This window comes from Dipodomys merriami, unplaced genomic scaffold (genome assembly GCF_024711535.1).
Source record: "Dipodomys merriami isolate MVZ:Mamm:240054 unplaced genomic scaffold, mDipMer1.0.p SCAF_720, whole genome shotgun sequence".
Lineage (NCBI taxonomy): Eukaryota > Metazoa > Chordata > Mammalia > Rodentia > Heteromyidae > Dipodomys > Dipodomys merriami.
This window is the reverse complement of record NW_027206314.1, coordinates 47,012-55,743: the sequence shown is the minus strand read 5'-3', so window position 1 is coordinate 55,743 and position 8,732 is coordinate 47,012.

Sequence of the window (8,732 nt, the reverse complement as noted above, 5' to 3'; positions counted from 1 at the left end):
AGAGTTGCCATGAAAATAAAACAAAATAGGGCTGGAAAGGTGGCTCAGTGGTAGAGTACTTGCCTTGCATGCATGAGGCCCTGATTTCAATTCCTCAGCACCACATAAGCAGAAAAAGCTAGAAGTGGGCACTGTGGCTCAAGTGGTAGAGTGATAGCTTGAGCGGAAATGCTGAGGGACCATGTGCAGGCTGAGTTCAGGCCCCATGATCAACAAAAAAATGTAAATATATTTTTTAAAAAAGCAAAACCAATTATATGCCAAGTATAAAGTCACATGCTTTTAATTAAAGCTACTCAGAGTGAAGACAGGAGGATCACAATTCTAGGGAAGCCTGAGTAAATGCACTAGACCCTATGTGGAAAACAAACTAGGATAGTCCAGGTTTAAGTGGGAGGGTATTTACTAGGACAGTATGAAGCTTTGGTCCAATAAAGAAGAGGAAGAGAGGAAGAGAAGAAGAAGAGGAAACAAAGAGGTGGAGTAAGAGGAAGGAAGAAGAGGAAGAGGAGAAAAAGGAAGTATAGAAAGAGCAACAATGAGGAGAAAGAAGAGAAAGGAAGAAGAGGAAGAGGTTGACAGAGAGGATGAGGAGCACCATATCTTCAATATATAATAACATAGTGTAAACATTCCTATTCCTAAACAAAAGAATTGGAGAAAAAGGAAAAAAATGGATCAGTAACTCAATTAATGGACAAAGAATTTGACTTGAAATTTCTTAATCGAACAATGTGTAAACAGACAAAAGCATTAGCACCTGTAAAATCACTTATAAAATAGAAATGAGATGTCATTTCATACTCACCAGAATGGGTAAAAGATGTGCATTAGAAGGTTTGACAAGGATGTAAAGAAATTGAAGCTCTCATACATTGTAAAATAGCACATTCATCTTGGAAATTAGTGTAAAATTTCCTCACAAAGTTAGTTATAGAAATACCAAACAGCCTAGAAACTTTGTACAGCCTAAAAACTTTGTCTATAATTTTTATACACTTAAGTTCAAAACAGCAATATTATCCATGACAGCCAAAGAATTGAAAAAAAATTCACGCTGACCAATAGGAAAACAGATCACAAAACATTTTATACTCATGAAATAGCCCATTATCAAGTAAAAAAGAGAAATGGAGAATTGATATTAGTGGAAACACTGACAACAGGCTAGATGGAAAGAGCCAGAACAAAATAACAAATAAAATGATTTGATTTTAATGAAATTTTTGAATTATCAAAATCAGGCATAACAGTTTCTTTGGGGTTGGAAGTCTAAGGAGAATTCAGAATAGCTGCAGACAGGTATGAGATTTCTTTGTGAATGATGAATATTTGAGAATATTCCAAGGTGATGATGATTGAATATACTTTCAGAATACAAAGAATCCCTAAATTTTATAGAATTAATTTAACAAATATAAAATTTTTCAATTACACATAAAATGATTTTTAAAAGGGATACTAGATAATCTTTAACCAGCAAAAGTGTTCTACCATGAAAGTAGACATAGAATATAGCAAAGTGGTAGAAAGCAGGATCACGTAAAAAAAAAAATCAATGCATATGCTACAAAATTAAGAAAAATCAGAGAATAAGTGGTTGGGAGAGATGAGTGGAAATGTTAAAAATGGATTAAAGTGATCAAGATGCATTGTATTCACAAATTACTTTATTGAATGGCAACTCCTTTCTTCAACTATTCAAATAAAATATTTTAAAAACTAGCAAAAATAATTAATTAAACAAAAATAAATGATGAATAGATAAATAAAATACAATAAAATAAACTATAGATCTATAACAATATAGGCCAGAAATTTAAAACACAAACAAGAATAAAGTAGTTTTGTTGGTGCTTCTAGATATATAAGGTAGAAAATTTTGACTACATCTAATTTATTGAGTTCTTTTGTCAATGGCATTAATTATGCCAGTAGTAAAAATAATCATGAAGTTCTGAAATGAGCAACACAGTATCTAGGATATTACTAATTACTAATGCAAAGAGATGCAAAGAAAGATAATGCAAAGAAAGATGGAATAGTATATGTTTGTATGATTAGATAAAATGTCAGAATGATGTCTGTATGCAACATAGATATCACAGAAATAAACAATAGACATTTAAATGTATAAGCCAGTGTATTACAACATGATTACAGCAAGTAATTTATCTTTTTTTTTCTGGAAATGAGAGAAAAATAAAAGCAATAGTGCATAGTACAACAGTCAAAAACTACCAAAAGTGGTCAAAGTCACAAATACTACTTTTAATCCTATAATAGGAAGGTGAAGTCACCCTAACAATCACGTGTGGGAAGATAAACCAAGACTGCACTGAATTCTCTATACTCACATTTATACAGTGAAACATGACCACACATTCTTTTAATAAACTCAGCACCACCTGATGTTTATTAACACCTGCCTATGGTTTTCTAAACTGAAAAACTGGACCAACATCATTGCATTGCTATAGATTAATTTAGTGTTAAATAAATTGGTTTGCAGAGTTTAAGCAAATGGTATGAATTCAACAGTACAGTACCAGAATTGTATACAACATACCAATTTTTAGCTTATTTTTGGAATATGATCTTGTGTTTATGCTTAGGCTTTCCTGGATTGAGATCTTCCTATCAAAGCTTTCTACATAGCTGAGATGACAGACAGATGCCAACTTGACTAGCAATTGTATGAGATGTGATCATTGTTAAGTCTACAGGGAACCTACCACCTATGCCCATCTCCTTCACCAGTCTGAACCCAGTAATCACCTGAATGTCCATTAACTAACTGTGTGTCGGAAAAGGATCCTTGGATCTGAGATTACTTCCTCCAAGTCTATTTTCTATTGTGACTTACTCATTTTAATTTTTTTCCTGAAATAGTCCAGGGGCTTAAAATAAGGATCTATGCACTCTCCTGAGCTTAATGTTGGATCAAAGGCTAATAAACACCATATATGACTAAGCTTATATTAAAATGAAATGGTAAATTAATATATATGATAAACTGATAAGAGAACCTACTAATGCTTGTGTGTGTGTGTGTGTGTGTGTGTGTGTGTGTTTTATAAGAGCTCACTTTTAATACTCTATTCACTATAAACAGTAGAAAATTATCTAGGATGTTATTTTTAGGATAGTAAGTTCTGTAGAATCGGTGACATAAGCTTCCACATTCCAGGATCTTGAACGTATTCTGTTCTTGTTTGTTGAACCATGAGCTTTGAAAGCAAACTCTCCTATATCTGAATTGCCAACAGGGAAGTAGCAGTCTAACACTACATACATATCATTGAATCTCAAGGTAATAGGTTTTTTTTCACATCAATAAGATAATTACAAAAGGGATGAACACACAACAATTAAGTATCTAGAGTGAAAGGGAAACAAAAAAGTAAGCTTTTTTTGGGGGGGTGGGTCCAGTTGTGGGGCCTGAACGCTGGGCCTGGGTGCTGTCCCTCAGCTCTTCAACTCAAGGCTAGTACCGACCACTTGAGCCATAGCACCACTTCCGGCTTTTTTTCTGCTTATGTGGTGCTCAGGAATCAAACCCAGGGCCTCATGCATACAAGGGAACGCTCTAACACTAAGCCACCTTCCCAGCACCAAAAGTAAGCATTTTTTAACTCCATATGATAATTTCACAGGGGATGAAAGAACTACAATTAAGTATCCAAAAAAGAGCCATCACACCTTCACAGCATCCTGTTATATTGTTACAATTGGTAGCTCTTGTTAACTTCTCAGTATGCCTAATATATAAATTAAGCTTTGCCATAGTTATTATTGTGAATATCTTAGCCTATCATAGTATTCTTTTCATTTGTAGACCCCCAAAAGATGACTTACTTCTTCTATTTAAAGACATGCCTTCAGCTTTAGTGTTCAACCATGCATTTTCAGTCTTCTCAATTATTAACAGCTCTTTTTCTGAGTATATGTTTTTTCCCCTTGTTTAGGAATTGGTACTAAATGTTAAAGAATCCAATCTAATAGAAAGTGTAAACACCCCTAAGCTCTAGGAGAGAGGTGTTTGGTTTTTTTCCTCCCGGGATGGATAACAGGACCTATTAATAAAAAGGCTGCTCTAGAACTTTGTGTCACTGAAACTAGTACTGCTTTATTGTTCTAGCTGTTCCTGGGGCTTGAACTTAGGGCATGAGCTCTGTTCTTGTGGGACTTTTATCTTCTACCACATGACCACAACTCCACTTTGGTGGTTAATTGGAGATAAGAGTCGCTTGGATTTTTCTGTTCGTCCTGGCTATGCATTATCCTCAGAACTCAGCTTGCTGAGTAGCAAGGATTACTGGTAAAACAACAGGGTCCACTGCTTTAAGTGTTGATTTTTATTGTTATTCTGAGCTCCAACTCCTTTCAGGGTGAAAAGCAGTCACTGGGGATTCAGTTTTGCATGGGTTTATTTGTATAGCAATTTTTAAATATTTATTTGCTTTCTTGTTACATTGTTGCTACTTTATCTTACCTTCATTTAGTATTGGTGTCTACATTTTACATTTTATTATTACCAACATATTTCATGAAAAAATGGGATTACTGCACCGAGAAATTCAAATTAGTACAGTATTAGTGGTTTGCCTCATTTGAGGAAGGTTCTCTGCCATAGAGTTCCCAACACATAGATATTCTCTTCACTTAGAACACCAGGCTACCACTGAAAAAATGGGGCCTGACAGGAAATTGGATAGCACCAGGGGGGTATCTCCAGATAAGGGAACTCTTAGCCACATTCCAAAAACTCACACTGCCATCGTCAAGATCAAGAAACACACCAACCTGGCCCAGAGGCTTCTCTACATAGTGAGGCAGCAGTGGGGAGGTGGTAAAAATGGTGGAAAGTGTGTTCTCTTTCACAAACAAAAGGAGGAAAAGATCCTCAGATTCAGTGAGGTTGCTTTCTATGGAGGAATGCCTAGTAACTCCCAGGGCCCAGGTGGAAGAGTCATCCACACTAACCTCCCAGTAATGTTTCCCAGAGCTGAAGACTTGGCGTCCAAAAGCAGTAAAGTGGAAGGACTCTTCAGAATTCAAAACTGCATAGGGCTTGTCATGTCCAACACAGCTCCCAAGATCTTGATTCCGCGTAGCTTCATTGAAAGCAATCTCCACCTTGTACTGGCTGAGCCTCTCTATCAATCCAGGAATGGGAGGGGCACTGAGCTCTGGCCTCAGAGGAAGAGGCAGGAAGAACAAGACTGACTCACAGCTTTCTAGGGTCAACTCTACATCCTGAAGCAGGTCTACATCTGGCTTCTGGTATGTTTCGATCAGCTTCTGATACATATTCCTGAGCTGATGTTTCTTCTGAAGCATTTGGGTTTCCCTTTCTCTGAGTTGCAGTAACATGGCTCTTCCTTCATTGATCACTAGCTGGGAATGGTGTCTTTCCTCCTCCTGGACACCCAGCTCTAAAAACAGCATTCTAAAAACATCCTTAGTCATGCCTTGGAATAGCTTCACATACCAAATCCATCGGTTGATGAGTCTCCTCTTCTCCTGTAAATTGTGCTGGTTTTCTTGAGTCTTTTCCCATACAGCATGCATCTGCTTTGAAATCATCTCCCTCTGCTCCTCAGCAGCCCTTTCTATGGGATGGTGTTTGTGAGCCCTGTGCTCCTGAGACTCGGAGCAGCTCCTACAGAGCAGGGCCCTGTCTACCTCACAGAACATCTGCTTTGTCTCCGTGTGTGTCCCACACATGTATTCCTCAGAGCTCAGAAAATGCCTGAGGCTGGCTCTTCTGGCAATGGCCACCAGGCTCCTCAGAACCACGTTGGTTTTGAGGTCTCTCTGCTGGCTTGGTTCCCTGCACACAGGGCACGTGGCTGGAGTCTGGGTCTCTTCCCAGCAGAGGCAGAGACAAGGTCGACAAAAACTGTGCCCGCACTCTAGGGTGACTGGCTCTATGAAAGTATTTATACAGATGGAACATCTCAGTTCTTTCTGGAAGGCTTGGGCAGTGTCAGGGTCCATCATTCCTAGAATCTAATGAGGTGCTGGTGGCTCACCCATAGAAGCCTAGCTACTCAAGAGATTGAGAGCTAAGGATCAAGCTTTGAAACCGCCTGGGCCACAAAAGTCCCCCTGACACAGACTCTTATCTCCAATTAACCACTCCAAAATCACAAGTGGGCTGTGGCTCCAGTTGTAAAGCACTAGCTTTGACCCAAAGTGGCCCAGGGACAATGCCCAGTCTTGAGCACAAAGTGACCCAGCAACACTGCCCTACCACTGGGTTCAATCCCTGCAACCGACAAAACAATACCACCACCACCACCACCAAACCAAGGAGAGAAGAATTAAAAGAGGAGTAGATTCTCTCACTCTAATCCTCACCTGGAGTATCCAAGCTCCAAATGGCCTCAGTCCTGCTGATGTAGGATCTTCAGCAATGCCTGAGTCTCAGACTTCCACTCTATTTATACTGAAAGAGGGTTGGTCCAGGAAAGGAAGTCTCTGATTGGTTGCTTAGGGAAGCTGATTTACATATCAATAGGAGCTGGAATTTACATCCTAGCAACCACACCTTCACTTCCTCTTTCAAGGACCTACTTCTTACAATTTGGTTAGGTTATTTGAGTTAGGTGCAATGTAGGTTTGTCCAGGATTGGAAAAGTTTATTGTGTTTGTTTTATTTTGTTTTGTTTTGTTTTTTACTTCTGTGTATGTTTTATAATGGAACTATGCATTTATTACTTTTCCACAGGACTGTAGGCCATATTACTGACATTATCCACTGTATCTTGTGGGTCTTCAAAAGTAGCTGAGTTCGTATTTCTTAACAGGTGATCATCCTATACTTTTATTATTTGAAATTTGTCAGGCCTGATGTTGGGCTGGTACTTTACCACTTAGGCCTTGTCCTCTCTGTGTTTGCTTTTGTTTTTGGAATAGAAACTTGTGTTTATTCTTAGGATCTCCTTGACTGAGTTCTTCCAATTCACAATTTGCACAAAGCTGAGATGACAAGAATTATCTCTTGCTTGAGTTGTGATCAGGATTAAATCTGCCCACAGACCAGCCCCTCCCACCTTTCCCATCACCTGCCTGATTCATACCAGTAATCACGTGACTATCGTTGATCACCCGACTATGAGGGAACAAATATCCTAGGCTCAGAGATCACTTCCTCTTGTCTATTGTCTATACTGACTCATCCTTTCGATGTTGTTTTTCTTGTTGTTTGTCTGTCAGTGCTGGACTTGAACTCAGGGTAGAGGATCTGTTCCTAAGCTCTTCTTCCACTCTATTTCTCTTATCTTTATTTCAAATATCATTTATGCCTTTTTATTATAAAATGATGTGGTATTATAACATATAATTTAATAACTCAATGCCGTTTTTGAGAATGATCTAAAAATTATCATAGACATAAATATACATATATATACATATAACTATATACATTGGATTTCAAGAGCACATTATCAATATTCAATTTGCTATAAATTTTATCCTATCAGAATATTCTCTTTAGGGTTATAGGTTCTGTAGTTTCCCTGGCATAACCTTTCCCATTTGTGATTTTGTTACTATAATAAATTTTGTACCTTTCTTGATGTTGATCCACTAGCTTTGAAAGCATAATCCCCTATCTGAATTGTCAGCAGAGAAATAGTAGCCTAACACTGTGTTTGCATCTTTGACACTCAGGCATTGACTCTCAATCTTTTTTTATTTTTATTTTTATTTTTTTAAATATTATTTTATTTTATTTGAGAACATACTGTACAGAGGGGCTACAATTACATGGGCAGGATAATGCATACATTTCTTACCAAGCATTGCAACCTCCTCCTTTGTTTACCCTGCACCTCCCTTCCCAGTCTCCCCCCTCGCCCCAACCAATTATACCCCTCTCCCCACCCCCCCACCGACATTGTAAAGCTGGTTTTGACATGACATTTTGTACTTCTCATTGTTGCAACAGGTCCACCTGAATCCTTAAACAACTTGTTTGCCCCCATCTCCTCCACATGTTATACTGACATCAAATATAGTGAAAGCGGGGGTTACACTGTGGGGGAGGGACATACAAAGCAACAAAGAAATAATCTTATAAATGCGTTAGAAACATATGCATGAAAGAGAGGAAAACATTAAAATACATATTTAAGGGTTCATTTTCCTAACATCACATTATCTGACCTTTTCTGCTTGACTCATACCTATACTAGATATTGCAAATAAGGGAAACCATGGGACCTATGCTTCTTTGGGCCTGGCTTACTTCACTTAATATAATTTTTTCCAAGCCTTTCCATTTCTTAACAAATGGGGAAATGTCATTCTTTCTGATGGAGGCATAGAATTCCATTGTGTATATATACCACATTTTCTTGATCCATTCATCTACTGAGGGGCATCTGGGTTGGTTCCATATCTTAGCTATGGTAAATAATGCTGCAATAAACATAGTTGTGCTGGTAGCTTTAGTGTGGTCTTGTTTGTAAACATTTGGGTAAATGCCCAAAAGTGGGATTGCTGGATCATAGGGGAGATCTATGTGAAGTCTTTTGAGGAACCTCCATACTGCTTTCCAAAGTGGTTGAACAAGTTTACATTCCCACCAACAATGAAGTAAGGTTCCTTTCTGTCCACATCCCCTCCAGCATCTGTTGTTAGAGTTCTTGATTTTTGCCGTTCTAACTGGAGTGAGGTGATATCTCAATGTTGTTTTGAGTTGCATTTCTTTTATGGCT